Source organism: Lampetra planeri, chromosome 63 (assembly GCF_965212315.1).
Source record: "Lampetra planeri chromosome 63, kcLamPlan1.2.h2, whole genome shotgun sequence".
Lineage (NCBI taxonomy): Eukaryota > Metazoa > Chordata > Hyperoartia > Petromyzontiformes > Petromyzontidae > Lampetra > Lampetra planeri.
The window spans coordinates 4,488,136-4,505,115 of NC_136169.1; the positions used below are offsets into that span (position 1 = coordinate 4,488,136).

At 53.4% G+C, this 16,980-nt stretch overlaps 1 protein-coding gene across 1 annotated transcript in view; it reads left to right on the forward strand.

Annotated features, from left to right (window-relative positions):
• Positions 1-16,980, forward strand: part of LOC144736814 (fatty acid 2-hydroxylase-like) — a 51,883-nt gene that overhangs the window by 25,660 nt on the left and 9,243 nt on the right. The gene's annotated exons all lie outside the window — the stretch shown is intronic.

Below are 16,980 nucleotides of genomic sequence, written 5' to 3' on the forward strand. Positions count from 1 at the left end.
TTTTATCCACCCGGCGCTCCACTCGTTGTTGTGAGCGTTGTTTCTCTGACGTTCGCTGTTGTTGGAGGGCGACTGCCTCCAACTGCCCAGTAGCAGCGTCATTCACAAACCTCCTCCACAAAGGCGTATCTTGTCACCGCTGGTACAAGTCATTGGCAAATCCACTCAGCTCCTCCACATCCTCCTATAACACATCAGCCCACCTCTTCTCCAGCCCCGTGCCGTGCCCATTTGGGTCCCCTCTATCTGGCCAAACAGAAGCTGCTTGAACATGCAGGCAATTTGACCCAGCCTCGCTTGCCGGAGGAGCTCACCGATGGTTAGTATACAGATCTTTCAATGATCTGAGCTCCTCACAATGTGCAGCCTTGTTAAAACCCGGATGGATTGTAGGCGCAGGCTCGCCTGAATGTTTCAAACTCGTGCAGTTGTTCCTGTTAGAGGGGCTCCACGTTTCGCAAACATAAAGTGAATACATTACTGTGGCCGAGAAGACCCTTAGCTTCGTGTGGAGCGACAGACCAGGTTGCTGCTACACAGCAGTACGTAGCCAATGAAAAGATAATGCCGCTCGAGACACCCACTGCCAAACCAGATCTGGTCATAAGCACACTGCCCAGGTAGTCTTTCCACAACTGTCCCATCACTTACGGGGAGTTGACAGGATGGTGTGTTTGATAACATAAAATACCCAGGCAGGTGCTTAGTTTAGGTGGGGCTGATGGTTAAGGCCCCGCCTATTAGTGGCACGCTCCAGGTTTAGCAACAGATCCTCCAACTCATTTAAGTGAGCAGCAATTACCAGATCATCAGCATAATAACATGGTTAACCAATAGGGAGACACCCTTCTGCTGCATAAATCAGCCTCCCATTATATCTGTACCAGATGCAAATTCCTCCGCTACAGTCATCGAAAGCTTCTCAAACTACGTGGTCAAAAAATATGTTAAATAATGTAGGGGCCAGAAGTCATCCCTATCGCACCCCAAGGTGAACAGGGAATAGCTCCTGGCCACGCAGCTTTACCCGTGCCTGCCAACCATCATCAAGTTCTGTAATGATTGCGAGAGTCGGAGACCCCAAAAGCATGAACAACCCAGAGCCTTGGCCTGTTGATTGTTTCATAAGCTTTGACCAGGTCAATAAAGCAGAGATGTAGGTTCTGTTGAAATTCTCTACACCTCTGCTGTAGCAGTCGACCTAGGGGGAGGACCCAGAACAGGTTGGCGCGGTGCGCCAATTCACTCCGCCACCACTCCCCACATCCATAAAACAACCGCCATTTGCCACTAAGTGGCGGTGACGTCACCACGGCGCTTGTGCCAGGCTATGTGCACGTTGAGGCCACGCAAAGTGTCGAACGCCCGCTGGCAGCAGGTCACGGGACGGACCCAGGTGCCCATGGGTTGACTGATCCATAAAACACACACACGTGCCTGTCGTTTGAAGGGAGACACATTTGAGCTAAAATGCAAACAGTTTGAGCAAAGTGGCAGAACAGGTTTCAGTCAGTCAGCACTCGTTAAACATGATTTGACCAAACATTAGAAGAAAAAAACCCAATGTAAGAGGGCCTCCCTCTTATTAAAGAAAGCCGTGCGCGAGGCTTCAGGGCCCTGTGGGCGACTAAATGTCACCGTACACTTTATTTAATACTTTAATGCCACCGCGGCGTTGTTATCGCCACTGTGTATGTTAACACGCTGCCCCACGCGGAGCCCCCCCCCCCCATATTCCGTGTGCGTTTTTCGTTGGAGGGGTGGGGGTGGATGGGGGAGGGGGTGGAAGAAGGGACAGGGGGGGGGGATTGCGTAACCTCACCGCTGTGCCGCGTGGCTTGGTAGTGACTGACGGCGCTTGCGTCGCGGAGGGCCCCGAGGAAGGTTGCCGGGTGGCGCCTCGCACCTCAACGTGAACCCCCCTGACCCCCCCGCGAATGATCGCGCGTCGGCCAACACCATCGACGTTGTGTACATTCATCGCAGCCCCTTTGTCAAGCCGCCTCTTGGTGGTTGGGCAACAGAGTGGGGGGTTGCGTAGTTGTGGGGCGGGTGTCGGATATCACCCGCCACTGACGTATGCATGCACCTATGTGCGTTGAACTTCTTTCGCACTGCACGTTGCCAACCGTGATATTCGGAGGTGCCGCGGGGGGGGGGGGCAACAACAAACTAAACACCAAAAGACGTTCTAAAGAAATTAGTTTTAAATCCAGACGATTTAAAAGTGCATAGCTCCAGTGGCGTCCTCATATCGGAAGAGCGTTCCAGACGGCCGCAGGAAGCGCGTCTGAAAGCGCCGTGCGATGCGGTGACCGCCGCCTTCGTTCGATGGGTAGCAGCCAAAAGCCGCTGCCGCTGCGGGGATGACCACCGGAGTGGCCCAGCAATGGAACTCACGAACCCCGGGGTTGCCGTGCGCATGCAGAGCACGGAGCTCTTCCCACCGCTCCCACGGGGCCGACATATATTAGCGTGGGGAAATATTGTCGACTAGAGTCGGAGTGCGACTCGTAGCCACAGCCATAGCGACAGGGGATACTGGATGTTGGGTGCCGGGCGATTGTCTTGTACGAAGCTTGGTTAATCCAGGAAGGCCTCGCCGAGTCTCCCTACGGGATAACCGATAATTGCGATGTCCTCAACGGCATCCGGAGAACATTTACGTAAGAGCGCGCGCGTGTGCGCTCGTGCAGTGCACGTTGATTGGTTCGTGCGGAGGGGAGAGTGGTGGCGCGATGATTAGCGCGCTGCACCACCACGAATCGAGGACCGTTCGACGTCCCTCTCACGGCTAACGTGGGTGGCGAATTTCAAAATATCAGTCGACACGGGTCCTGGGGCACCCGACCCCCGATGGGGGTCCGCTCGGCCTTCAAAGCAAGCAGCGCGACGGGCGGTGTTGGGGGTACACGTCGGTCAGGGGGGAGGCGAAGACGGCCGGGCGTGGTGGCTGTTGCCCACGCCAGGCTGTCTGTGGTGGCCACTTGGTCGGCGTTGCTCTCTAGCAGCGCTCCCTTGCCCCAAACAGCCTCTGTCGGCCACCCGGGGAGGGCGGGCGGGGGGGCGGTCTTTGGCTCGCGGCCATTGGGAGCGGCTGAGCCGTATTGGCGTGGCTGCCATCTCTAAGATACCGCAGTCCCCTGGGCCGCGTCTCTTTGTTTACCCCGGCGCCCCCCACCCACACGCCGCTGTCCCTGGATGCAGGCGACTGTTTCTGTTGCCTACGGGCCGGGTCCTTGCTGGCCTCATCGTTCAACCTTCTGGGGAAGGCGGCGGGGGGGGGGCTAGGAGATGTTGATTGCCTCGCCTGTATTACAGGAAGGTCGTGGGTTCGATCCCGACCCTGACGCCTGCTGCTGTATATTTGGAGTTTGCGTGTCTCTCTCTCCCCGTGGTCGCGTGGATTTTGCTCCGGGTCCTCCGGGTTTTCCCTCCACATTTAGAATCAACGTCACGCGCTGAGAGTATTTGGCTGCTGCTTGCGTTAAATTTCCACACGACGACGATGAAAAGCCGCCACTCCATTGAGCTGTTATCATTTGAGAAGCCAGGTCACTGATGAAAAACAGCTCTGTAGCTTCGTCGTGGGGACTTACCTGGTAAAATGTCATCGATAATCGAGTTTTTTGGGTTAGATCACGTAAATATATAATGTTGTTAAACCCGCCATCACCCAACAGATAATTAATAAGGGTTGTCACGTAAACAGAACGTGCCAATTCGTTACTAGTGCATCACACCGGCGTGTTGGAGAGCAAATCCACAGAGATTGCAACACACCGGCGTGCTGTACTAGTGACGAATTGGCAAGTTCAGTTTACATAACAAATCTTTCTAATTGTCTATGTTGGGTGGTGGCGGGTTTAACAACACATTGATATATTGAAGCGATCTAACGCAAAACACCTATTATGCTTGTTTAGGGTGTTGAAAAAAATATATTTGGCCCCAAGTTTAAATACTCGGGAGAGGTGATCGAATGGCTCTGAGGTCAGAGTGAGGCCGAGCCGGAACCCGCTGAGGCCTGGGTTCAACTCCAAGTCTCAGCCGCTGCCTGTGATTTAAAAACAGCTTCTCCAGTGATTGAGTTGATGGTCTCAGCAAAGTCACCAATGCCTCGCATAGAGAGACCCATAGACTTGCATAGATACCCATAGACTTGCATAGAGAGACCCATAGACTTGCATAGAGACCCATAGACTTGCATAGAGACCCATAGACTTGCATAGAGAGACCCATAGACTCGCATAGAGACCCATAGACTCGCATAGAGACCCATAGACTCGCATAGAGACCCATAGACTCGCATAGAGAGACCCATAAACTTGCATAGAGACCCATCGACTGAAAGGGCGGAGTTGTGTTTGAACCTGTTTCTCCAGTCGAGCTATTTAATGGTGTCAGCTCGATCACCGATGACGACACACGATCACGCATCGCAAAATACATAAATGTTGTCCCACCATTCATTTGTCGAAAGTACTCCACCCCTGGTAATTACATCTCGCACTTAAACATCCCTCCCCCTCCGTGCCTATCCTACTGCACCCCAGCTACCACCAGGCCTACCACTACCCCAACCACTACCCCTACCCAACCACTAACCTACCCCTACCCCAACCACGACCACTACCTCTACCACTCCGCTAGCACTACCCCTACCCAACCCCTACCACTACCCCAACCCCTACTTCAAGCCCTTCCACTACCCTAGCTCCTACCACTACCCTTCTTTTTCACAGACGTGCATTACCCCCAACACCTCATTAACCACCCCACTCGTTCTCCTGTCACCACAGCTACACCACCACTTTTAATAACAACAACAACCCCCGCTCTTCATTTCGACCGCCATCATCTAACGTACAACCGAAATAATAATTATTGTAATGCGCCTTGCACCACGGCGCCAGACAACTCGACATGAGAAGGTCCGATAAGTGTGTGAGGATGGCGCTTGGGGTGGCAGATTTGTGCCAGCGAGGTCGCCACGTGCGTGTGGGTGCGTGCGTGTGGGTGCGTGTGTGTGGGTGCGTGTGTGTGTGGGTGCGTGTGTGTGTGGGTGCGTGTGTGTGGGTGCGTGTGTGGGTGCGTGTGTGTGGGTGCTCGCTAACAGCACTTGCCCCTACAGTCTGTTAAGGCTATACGGGGGAAATCCCTGCACCCCGCTCCACACACCGCACTGCTGGCGGTGGAGGTTGATTGCCAAGGAAACACGAGTCAAGCCATGACCCAAAGTGGTTGGAAAGATGTCATCAACCACGTGTTGGTGGTGACGACGACGATGTCTGTGTGTCGGCGGTGGAGGTGACGGAGTGACTCTGCTTGGTGGGGCTGTGAATGGCGGTGGTGGCTGTTTGACGCAGGGGAGTGCCGGTGGGTTGGTGGCATTCACGGCGAGGGTGCCGTTTGGGTTGGTGGCGAGTTGTGTGGGTGGGTGGTGGGTGGTGAGTTGTGTGGGTGGTGGGTGGTGAGTTGTGTGGGTGGGTGGGTGGGGGGCGCTGAGTGGTGGTGGCGGGGGTCCGGATGAGCATCCGGGTTAATATTTGTCTTAAAGGCTCTCGGTGATTTCACGTCGTGCTCGCTCGTGTCGGTGAACTGCGCGTTCACTCCTCGCGTGAGCGCCGCAGGGCCCTGGCTAGGAGTCCCACGATGGGGCCACTCCCTCCCGTGCATCCTCCATCTTCATCTCTTCCTCCCTTTGCCCCCCCCAGCCCCGTGTCCTGTCGCCCCCCCCGCCCTCTCTTGGCAGAGCCACCCAGGCATTGGTGTAGATCAGTGGTTCTTATCTCACGCCTGTCAACCCCTTATCGGTGCCCTAACTTCTTACAGCACCAATTCAGACCTTATTGGTCACCCCGTGCCCCTAATAAATCTCAACGTTCATCCTACAAAGTTCCATCACGAGGGAGAAACACAAACAAATGGACACAAAAAATGTGTGTCCGTATTGGAACGGTTGTACGCCGCATGGACCTGAAAACTCCCTGTACAAGAATACGGGACGAACCTTCTTTGTTGACAGCTTTGTTAACCTTTACTGCATCCCGTTGCTTCTCACTCGTTACAACGTGTACAATGTTAATATACACATGGGGTTTGGTGAAACAATGTGGTTGTACTTACGTGCCCATGCAATATTGGTGTTTTCGATTATTTTCCTTCTCAAAAAAGAAATCTGCTCATGTCCCGCTAACCCCAGAAGGGCATTTCACAGCCCCCGGGGGTGCGAGCTTAAGAACCACTGGTGTAGCGTTAGAATGTCACGTGGCTGCCCCCCTTCTTTATTCATAAGCGATTCAAATATATGGGGGGCCCCCCTATTGGGTCCTCTTTTGTATGAGTTGTGGGTCACATGGGCAGTCCTGCCCCTTCAGCACCTGGCTGTCCGCTGGGCCTCCCCTAGGTCGATTCAGCCATAAATAATGACCCCAAAGATGTGCAGTGCGGGTATAAATGTATGTTTGTGACGCTGCGTTTGGCTCAGATAATCGTCCCTGGTGTTGGCCGTGAGCGGGAATCAAACTTTGGTCGCCAGGATCATAGCGCAGAGCGCTAACCGTTGTGCCACCGCTCCCCTTTATGGCCAAACACACAACAGGCAATGTTGTAGACGGCATGCGAGGTGTGTGTTACGGCCTGTTGGCTCGTGAAGGAAGATTTGTAATTTCTTAGATCCCCGCGCGCTCGTGTTTGTATGTATCTAGACTTCTTTTGCACTGTACATAGCCGACCATCCTAATCGGAGGTGCGAGGGGGGAAAGGACAACAAATTAAACACAAAAATCACTTCTAAAGAAATTTCAATGCAGTATAGTGGTGTCTTGTATTGTAGTGTATAGTGTAGTGTACAGTATAGTCTGTGTCGTGTATAGTGTAGTATGTTGAACTTATTTCGCACCATATATAGCCAACCGTGCTAATCGGAGGTGCAGAGGAAGGATAATAAACTAAACGCAAAAATCTGTTTTAAAGAAATTTGCTTTCAATGTAGTAAAGTGGTGGCTTGTATTGTAGTGTATAGGGTAGTGTATAGCATAGTCTGTATAGTGCAGTATGTATGTTGAACTTCTTTCGGACCACCGTACGTACCCAACCGCGCTAACCGCATGAGACTAATATGATTCTTGGTGTTTTACAACCGTCAAGTCGCCGCCGAACGACCGGCATCTGCGTACGCGGAATCCCAGGCGGCGATGTTGTGCACGTGCCGTGCGACCGTTGCTTCGTGACGCCAGGCGGGCGTGCGTGTGCGCGCGCGCGCGAGCGTTTTACTGCACAGGTACACAAGCATCATACGTGCTTAATCTGTACAAGAGAAAAAATTACGCCGCCTGTAAATGCAACTGGAAAGATTTGTTTGCACCACCAAAGTCAAGGACAAATAATGGCCGCCTTTGTCTCCCAGTGCCGATGTTTTACCACAGATCGCACCGAGGTACTCATTTGAGGCTGAGTCGACCTCCGGAGAGACCCAGGACCGGTTCAGATAATCGTCAGTGGTGTTGACTGTGAGCGGGAATCGAATATGTGTCACCAGGTTCGTAGCATAGCGCGCTAACCGTTACACTACCGCTCCCCCCCCCCCCATTATTTATTTACACCACCACCACCACACCCTCGACGAGCAATTAGATAAATAGTTTAAGTTCAAGTTTATTTAGTGTAGCTAGGTGAGAGCCCTAGAGAGACCAGGCAGAGAGTGGCCCTGGGGCATCAGTCTGTCTGCTACAGCCGATGATTGCTGCTATGTTTGGTCCCAATTTAGTAGATTGCAGGGCTCATTTTCCAATTTGCAAGTTTGGACCGTGACGCCCACCCCCCACGATGGCCAAATCCTTCCAATGACGTCGGGGGACCTTCTAACGTCCGCCTGCGATCAAGGAGTGGACGGCCCGTCGTAGCACGTTACGGTTCGTGCACGCCGTGCTATTAACCAGGGTGGCCGTCTGATTCCTCCCGTGAACCTCCCAACAATCGGTGCTCTGCCGCTCTCCCGCCCTACCGCCCTAGCGCCCTACCACTCTGCTGCCGAGCTGCATCACCACCCCAGCTGCGATTATTCCAGGCGACGACTTTGATTCGATAATAATAACAAAAAAACAGTTCAAGAACCGAACGAGGGAAACGCAGGTCACGACCGCGTAACATTTCGGTGCGAACCGCCCTCGGACAGGGGACCTGCTGGAAGCACTCACAGCCCCTACCCGCCATCGTAGTAGCGATGGCGACCGGGAGTAGCGTACTTACAGACGAGGGGAAGAAAAGGGGGGGGGGGGGGTGCGATAATGTAACCAAAAAAAATAACATAATCGCGATATCCGAGTTTGTCAATTTCAGCTTCCCCTCGGAGCGGCGGATGTCATGCATTTGGAAAAATGGCGCAGCACGAAGAGTCTCCATCCCCTCTCCCCGGCCGTCGTTTATCCGACTATTATTCCTAATTTATAACCATCGCGCTCCGCTTTTAGATGCGCTTCTGCGGCCGTCTGGAACGCTCTTCCCTCCGATAATCGGAAGCCACTGGTGCAATGCACTTTTAAATCATCATCTAGATTGATAAACTCATTTCTGTAGAACTGCTTTTTGGTTGAGTTTGTTGTCCTTTCCCCCGTACCCCCGATTTAGCATGGTTGGCTAGGTACAGTGTGAAAGAAGTTTAACGTACACACAGGGTTAGTAAATATGAGCAGAACAAAAGCCACGCTGACACGGCCGAATTAAGGCTGTGAGGGGCCTCAGGCTAATTGGGAGGGAAGGGCCTAAGTATGTGCACTCTTCTTTCATGAAGTCATCAACCGTATTTATGTATTAACCTACGTACAGTTAGTACATTTTTTCGAACATAAATCACTCGTGACACTCATTTCTACAAAGAAACCCCCCACCCCCTGTATAGCTTATAGTTTATGTGTCAAAGTCATGAATGTGTGGAATGGAGGGCCTAAAGAGGGGCCTACAAAACACGAGGATCTCAAGGCCTTTCTTCGCCTAATGGGTAAATCCGGCCCCAAATGCCCGCACCGCGTTCACTGAACAATGTACATAGGTATGTTGAACTTCTTTCGCGCCTTACGTTGCCAACCACGTCCATCGGAGGTGCGGGGGAAGGATAACAAACTAAACCCAAAAAGAAGTTCTAAAAAAATAGGCCTCTGTGTGAGTCTGTGGGTCTCTGTGTGGGTTTGTCGGTCTCTGTGCGGGTCTGTGGGTCTCTGTGGGAGTCTGTCGGTCTCTGTGTGAGTCTGTGGGTCTCTGCGAGTCTGTGGGTCTCTGTGTGAGTCTATGTATGCATATTTAACTTATTTCGCACCGTACGTAGCCAACCGTGCTCATTGAAGGTACGGGGGAAGAACAACAAACTAAACACAAAAAGCAGTTCTCAAGAAACGAGTTTTAAATCCAGAGACAATGTACAAGTACAAGGTCAGCAGTTCTCCTGCTGTATTTGTCTCACCTGATGACGGTTGCTTGTGTTGCGATCGAAACGTCGTGATCTATTAATTTTCTATCTACGTGACTTTACCGAAAGAACCAAAGAGTAGAGGAATGTAGAAGTAGTTGTTGGAGAGACACAACTTCAATAAATAATGTTGAGTGTTCATCTGCGGGCGATTATTGAAATCAGACGGGCCCCACACTCGAGTCACTCATTGTTACATTCCTGAGACCTCCAGACGGACTTAGAGAACACCCAGAGGCGTGGGAGAAGCGATTTAAAGAACGCGAGAGGAGGCTCGAGATTTAGACCGAGTGGCTACACCGATGTGTGGCACGGTGAGAGGGGAGGAGACCGGGGAGAGTGAACTCCAACTGTCTGCAGCTGCGAACAGGGTCTATGGATCTGTGTGTGTGTGAGTCTATGGATCTCTGTGTGTGTGAGTCTATGGATCTCTGTGTGTGTGAGTCTATGGATATCTGTATGTGAGTCAATGGATCTCTGTGTGTGTGAGTCGATGGATCTGTGTGTGTGTGAGTCTATGGATCTGTGTGTGTGTGTGAGTCTATGGATATGTGTATAACAGGGTCTCTGTGGATCTCTGCGTGAGTCTGGATGTGTGTGTGACAGGGTCTGTGGATCTTTGTGCGAGTCTATGGATCTCTGTGTGACAGGGTTTCTGGATCTCTGTGCGAGTCTGGCTGCTGGCTACCTATGTGAGTATATGGCTGGCAATCTGTGTTGATCTATGGCTCTCAGTTTGGGTCTAACTCTCTATCTGTGAGTCTATGACTGTATAAGTCGATGGGCATCAGTATATAGCTCTGATTCTATGGCTATCTGTGTGATTCTATGGAAATTAGGCTATGGAGGAGGGAGAGAACTTTAGGTGACAGGAACCGAGAAGCGACCGTTCGTCTGGTTTGAGAGACTCGGCGGTCGGCGGTGACCATGAGGAGGGGGGAGGGAGGGACTCGGGGCAGGTCAAAGGTTGTGAGACGGAACGTTCGACGATGAGATGGAGGAAGTTCCATGGGGCCTGTTGGGCCAGGGGCACGTGCGTGCTGTGTAGTAGCAGTGGGAGGCCACTTCGTGCCGTGTATAACAATAATGAAATAGAGTAGCCAGCAACGAGCGCCGTATGGGTGTAGGAGAACAGACTTCATGTTGAACTTCTTTCACTCCGTACGTAGTCAACCGTACTTATCGAAGGTGCAGGAAATGAGTTTTCAATCGAGATGATTTGAAAGTGCATCGTTCTCAGTGGCTTCCTAATTATCGGAAGAGCGTTCCAAACGGCCGCAGAAGTGCATCTGAATGCGCGTGGTCAATGCGGTGGCCGTCTTTAAATCACGTGATTCGGTTCGTCAGCAAACCCCAGAGTAGGAGGATTGTTCTTGGTCTGTGCGCACAACGCCGAAGACGTTTTACTGGGGGTCGCATCCAGCGCCGTCGCTGTTAACAACGCTGCACTCTCGCGTGGGGTTAGATTTGTAAAAGATTATGGCATTATTCCAAACACGACGAATCTGAGCCCAAAGCCACGAGTCGTAGTATCGGTCGTGTAAGCCTTTGCGTAACATTGTAAACATCGCGTCGCGCGCCTGCTACGCACGGTGCGGGCACCCCGATGGCAGGACAGCAACAAATGCATTGTACTGTACCGTACTGTAAATTCTATGCTCTCACAGTGATGCTGCCCCCCCCCCCTCCTTCAGTGACCCGGGTCGAGTGACAGCCCCCACCCCACCCACCACCATGACCCTCAGGACGTTGGGAATTGCCACGGCATTTGTCTGTACGGGTGCGTGAATGCTGGGGGGGGTCATTATGGAGGAAGGCCGAGGGATTGGGGATGTGACGTTGGGTGCACGATCGAGTGGCAGAACGTTCCGAATTTGCGGAATGTGTCGCGCAAAATCGTCCGTTCTTTCGATTCTCGGTAGACACACAAAAGAAAGGGTCTAAGTCGAAAAAAACGAAAAAGTGGAGGGGCTGGTTGTTGTCGCTGGGTGTGGCGGGGTGGGGTGAGTCTCCATGCGGCGGTTCACCTCGTCTGTGGATGGATGTGCGGGGCATGCGCGCGCGCGCGCTGTACGGAGTGGTACCAGAACTCCGGTGAGCAAACAGATAAAAGATCGCCCTTTAACCGGCAGGTGACGCAACGGTGCCGGGCTCCGGGTCTGATAATACATCACCGGTCTGCTCCTCCCCTTCGCAAACTCGCTTTCCTCCTGCCGATGGAAATTCGTCCCCGTCCGTCCCGTAGGGAGAAATATTCCAGGACGTTCACATGTGACGGCATCGGAAGGTCGTGAGTTCAAATCCTGGTTGGGCGGTTTTACTTGGCCCATCATCCGTCCGTGGTCGGTAAAAAAAGTACCACTTTTGGGGGCTTCTTGATAGTGCTTGTCCTATATATGGATTATCCCCCTCTCCTCCCGCCCCAGACTTAGGAATGTGGAATTTCCACTAGCGGCTCACCGGGCGAGTCTGTGTCCATGCATTCTAAACGCTACTCTCATACGCAGAGCGGGTGGGCAAGTGCCTGCCCCCCCCCACTCCTCTGCTGTATGGTCGACCAGAGGTCACCTGACGGGATCTTGGAGTAGCTCTGTGGTGTCCGCTTCCGCACCAGCGTAAGAGAGCAAATCGCAGGGCCGCACCTTTTACCTGGACCCCGTGTTGCGGGAGGGGGGTGGATGGGGAGGGTGGGTGACGGGAGGGGGAGGGGTGAGGGGAGGGGTGGGTGAGGGGAGGGCGGGCAATTGGTCACCTGTGTCCAGATACCCGCGAGGTCAAAGGTCACGCCGCAGTGGAACGGGTCGCAGCACTTTGCCAAAGATGGGGTGACGAGGTGGGCGCGCTGCGGGGCAAGGCACCGCCAATTTCAGTTTTACCCCCCCCACCCGACTCAGCAAGGCGTCAACACAACAACATCAACATCCTCTTCAGAAACGCCCAGTTATTTGCTGTCCACGTCTCCGTTTGTGTGGGTTCGATCCCGACCCTGACGCCTGCTGGATAGTTGGAGTTTACATCTCTCTCATCATCATCATCATCACGGTGGCTAGGAGATGTTCACTCCCTCGCCTGGTCTACAGGAGGGCACGGGTTCGATCTCGACTCTGTCTCACATAGACTAACACTGCCCATAGACTAACATTGCCCATAGACTAACATTGCCCAGAGACTAACATTGCCCACAGACTAACTTTGCCCACAGACTAACATTGCCTATACACTAACATTGCCCATACACTAACATTGCCCATACACTAACATTGCCCATACACTAACATTGCCCATAGACAAACATTACCCATACACTAACATTGCCCATAGACTAACATTGCCCATACACTAACATTGCCCATACACTAACATTGCCCATACACTAACATTGCCCATACACTAACATTGCCCATAGACTAACATTGCCCATACACTAACATTGCCCATACACTAACATTACCCATAGACCAACACTACCCATAGACTAACATTGCCCATACACTAACATTGCCCATACACTAACATTACCCATAGACCAACACTACCCATAGACTAACATTGCCCATAGACTAACATTGCCCATAGACTAACATTGCCCATAGACCAACATGAGCCATCGACGAGGACCTCTTCTGTGTCTGTTTCATTGCGTACGTGGCTTGTGCTGCGTGCAGCCTGGGGGTGGAGGCGAGGGGGGGGGTGGAGGCGAGGGGGGGTGGAGGCGAGGGGGGGGGTGGAGGCGAGGGGGGGTGGAGGCGAGGGGGGGTGGAGGCGAGGGGGGGTGGAGGCGGGGGGGGGGGTGGAGGCGGGGGGGGGGTGGAGGCGGGGGGGGGGTGGAGGCGAGGGGGGGTGGAGGCTCCAGGCACGCTGGGGCGTGGTGCCGTGCGCGGTGTCAGCGGTCACGTGCGCGTGGCTGAGTTATGGGATGGGGAGCGGTGGCGCAGCGGTTCCAACAGTCTGGTGAAGGTTACACGGGGGACCTTTGTCTTGTGTGGACAGGTGTGGCCTCACCTGTGAACCTGTGAGGTGGTTGGGGGCGGGGTAAGGGGGGGAGGTCTCCTTGGATCTTAGCCAGGTGCGGTGTGGGGGGGGGGCTGCATTTGGACGTTCGTGGGGGGTGAACGGTGGCGCAGCGATTAGCACCGCTGCGCTGCGAACCGCGACCACCAACAGTTCGATTCCCGCTCACGGCCAATAACAATGACGATTATCTGTATCGGTCCTGGACCTCCTCGTGGTAGACTCGGCCACAAATGAGTAGCTGGTGCGGTGTTTAGACCTCGTCACCCGGGGGTGTCGGGGCGTGGTACTGGCCACCCCACCCACCCCTCGTGTGCCGCGTTGGCCCTCACAGCTGCCCTAACTGCACTTGCCCCAACAGTCTGTTACGGCTATATGGGGGGGGGGGGGGGGCCTTTGTATTTCTCTACGAAAGCTCAAAGTTGCACTTGTGAAGACCGTGGAGATGCCAGGCGGATGATACTGGCAGATCCACACACACACACAGCTCTAAACTCATCACATTATTCAACAACAACAACACCCATGTGTGGTCCTGAAAGGAAACGATAAATAACTATATAATAGCAGATGATTGAGGCAGTGTTATTGATGACTCACTTCGTTGAGCTATCATTTGTGGCCAGTTCGCTTCTGTAAAAGAGCTCAAATTAAATAAAAGTTAACAATTTAGTTTCTTTACCCAAGGAAGTCGCACCGAGGCCAAAAGATCGTTTCGCAGGAGGTTCCTGCGTTGGGATGTTTGGCCAATACCAGGCAAAACTTATTTATTTCACCTATAGGATGAGGACACCGGAGAATTCAGAACATGGGGAGAGAATACAAACGTCCGTTTCATTTTTTTTCATTTATTAGGTATAGCCCTGTGAGCCATTCGGCTCTTGAATCGGGTGCAACCGCAACAAACAAAAAAACAAAAACATGAACAAGAAAACATCTTAAAGTGACTATTTGCAAACAGAAAATCCAAGAAAAGACAGCAAAGTATTGCAGAAAAATCACCGTACACCAACACTGTGTGCAAAAATCCCAGTGGGATTCAAGTCAAACAACAACAACCACAAGACAACTTAGATTAAGGCCATCAGTCTAACTCTGTACTACAACAAACAAACATGGCCAACAGCAAGGGCGGCGCCCGAGTCGGGAATCGAACCCGGGTCCCTCTGCCCTCATGGCTGGTTATGTCTGGCTGTGGGGGACGGATGCCGTCTTGCAGAATCCGCCAAATCATTTGGTGCCGATGCTGCGCTCGCTGTGCTTTGTGTACCACTGGCGACACAGACGCCGCGACTCATTTGTCACGAAAACCGCGTGGCCCTTGACAGTGTAACAAACGGCCATTTATTAGGTGTAAATACATTGTCAATTGTTGGTCTCATACTCCAGAGGATACGGTATAATGCACTCATATTTCCTCAGAGCACACGCGGGGGCGTGGGTAGCTGAGGTGTCAAAGTAATTTTGATCACACAGAGGGCCTTGCGGGCATCACGTGCCTCCGCTACGGTGTTTGGACCCCCCCTCCCCAGCGCTGTCACCACCAAAGAATTTGCTGTGTAATGTGGAATTCGGGCTCGGCGCTTCTTGGTGGCGGTGGCGGCTACGCTGAACGCGCGCCGCCCTGTGAACCAGCACTGGCGGCAGAAGCCAGGGTTGGTGGGTCGTCGCTGTGGAACTCCCGCTCCCCGTGGTTGTGGGCGTGCAGGAGGCGCCGTACCCCTCGCTCGCCAGGAGGAGGCGGGAGGGCGACTGTGGACTCCACCTGTGTGCCTCCTGTACGGTTGGGGGGATCGAGTGTTTCCCCCTCGCACGGCGTTGGGTTTCTCCGGCCGCTCCGGTTTCCTCCCACGTGTGAACAATTCGTTAACCGGCCGATAACACCGGCAGCTCGTCGCAAGTTGGCATTCTCCTCGACTTTCGTTTGAGGCTCAACGAGGACACGTGACTGCCAGCTCCGCCCACTTGTACATGAACACGCCCACTCGTACATGAACACACCCACTCAACCGCTAGTCCCACACACACGGGCAGCGATGTGGAGGCAGAGAGAGGGACAGACATGAATACACTGGAAAAGGAGATGTGGACATTAGGACATCGACACAGACAGGCACGTCGAATAAGATGACCTGTACCTCGCCCTATTCTCACCAGACCTCACCACACCTCACCACACCGATCATAAGCACAAACAACAGCCCGGAGGGTCTCATCCCATCACCCGTTCTACCAGACCCCTCACCCCACGCATCGTCACCGACCCTCGCCACCAGAGGCCAACTCGCCGTGTCTAGACGCGGCGTGGTTGATCGGAGGTGTAGAATGCACTTGGGGATCAGAATCTGTATTGATGCCAGAGGAGGAATCCGATGAGCCGTGAAGCTCTTTTTGTTCACAGATGGTCCAGGAGGGGCACGGGGTCAGAAAGTTACAATAACAAACAATCGAAAACACGATAGGCATGCGAGATGTTGACTACCTCGCCTGGTATTCAGGAGGTCGTGAGTTTGATCCCGACCCTGACGCCTGCTGCTGTATATTTGGAGTTTGCTTGTCTTTCTCTCATCATCATCACGGTGGCTAGGAGATGTTAACTACCTCGCCTGGTGTGCAGGAGGTCGTGGGTTCGATCCCGACCCTGACGCCTGCTGCTGTATATTTGGAGTTTGCGGTGTCTCTCTCCGTGGTCGTTTGGATTTTTTTCCGGGTCCTCCGGTTTTCCCCTCCACATTTATAAGCGACATCACGCGTGTTGAGAGTGGTTGGCCGCTGTAAATCGTCACGTGATGAAAAGCCATCTTCGTCGAGCTGTCATTTGTGGCGGCCAGGTCGCTTCTGACAAAGAGCTTCACAGCTCAGTGGGCCTCACCTGCTCGAGTCAAAACCGCGTTCAGTTTATAGCGGAGTTTACTTAAGTCAAATCGGCAAGTTGGTCGTGGTGGGGCAAAGTGTGGGTACGCCCACCGTTCCCAACACGGGCCTGTCCGACGTGGCAGAGCGGACGCCAAGAACCCCGTCCGGAGTTCGCTCGAGCCCGGGGCATCGTCCGCCAGCAGTGACGTGTGAGCGAGCAATTGCAGGGCTGCACCTTTGCTGCCCACGCGTGTGCACGCGTGGTCCATCGGCCAGTCGTCTCAGTCAGTCGTCTCAGTCGGTCGACCCGTGGCACCTGCCGGGTGTTCCCCGTGACCTGCTGCCAGCGGGCGTTCGACACTTCACGTGGCCACAACGTGCACGTAGCCTGGCACAAGCGTCGTGGTGACATCACGGCCACTTAGTGGCTAATGGCGGTTGTTGTTGTCGTTGTATGTGTGTGTATATGTGTGTCACAGTCTTTTACAGGCTACACGGGGGGAGGGGGGGGGGGGTCTTGGTCAACGCCGGGTGAGCCGGTTGTGGGCTGGTGGGACCCGGGGCTTCAAGTGCCGCCGCCCAGGAGGTGGAACGTTGACGGCAGGGCGCCGTGTCGTCGTGTCATTGTTCTCTTGACGCGCTTTACA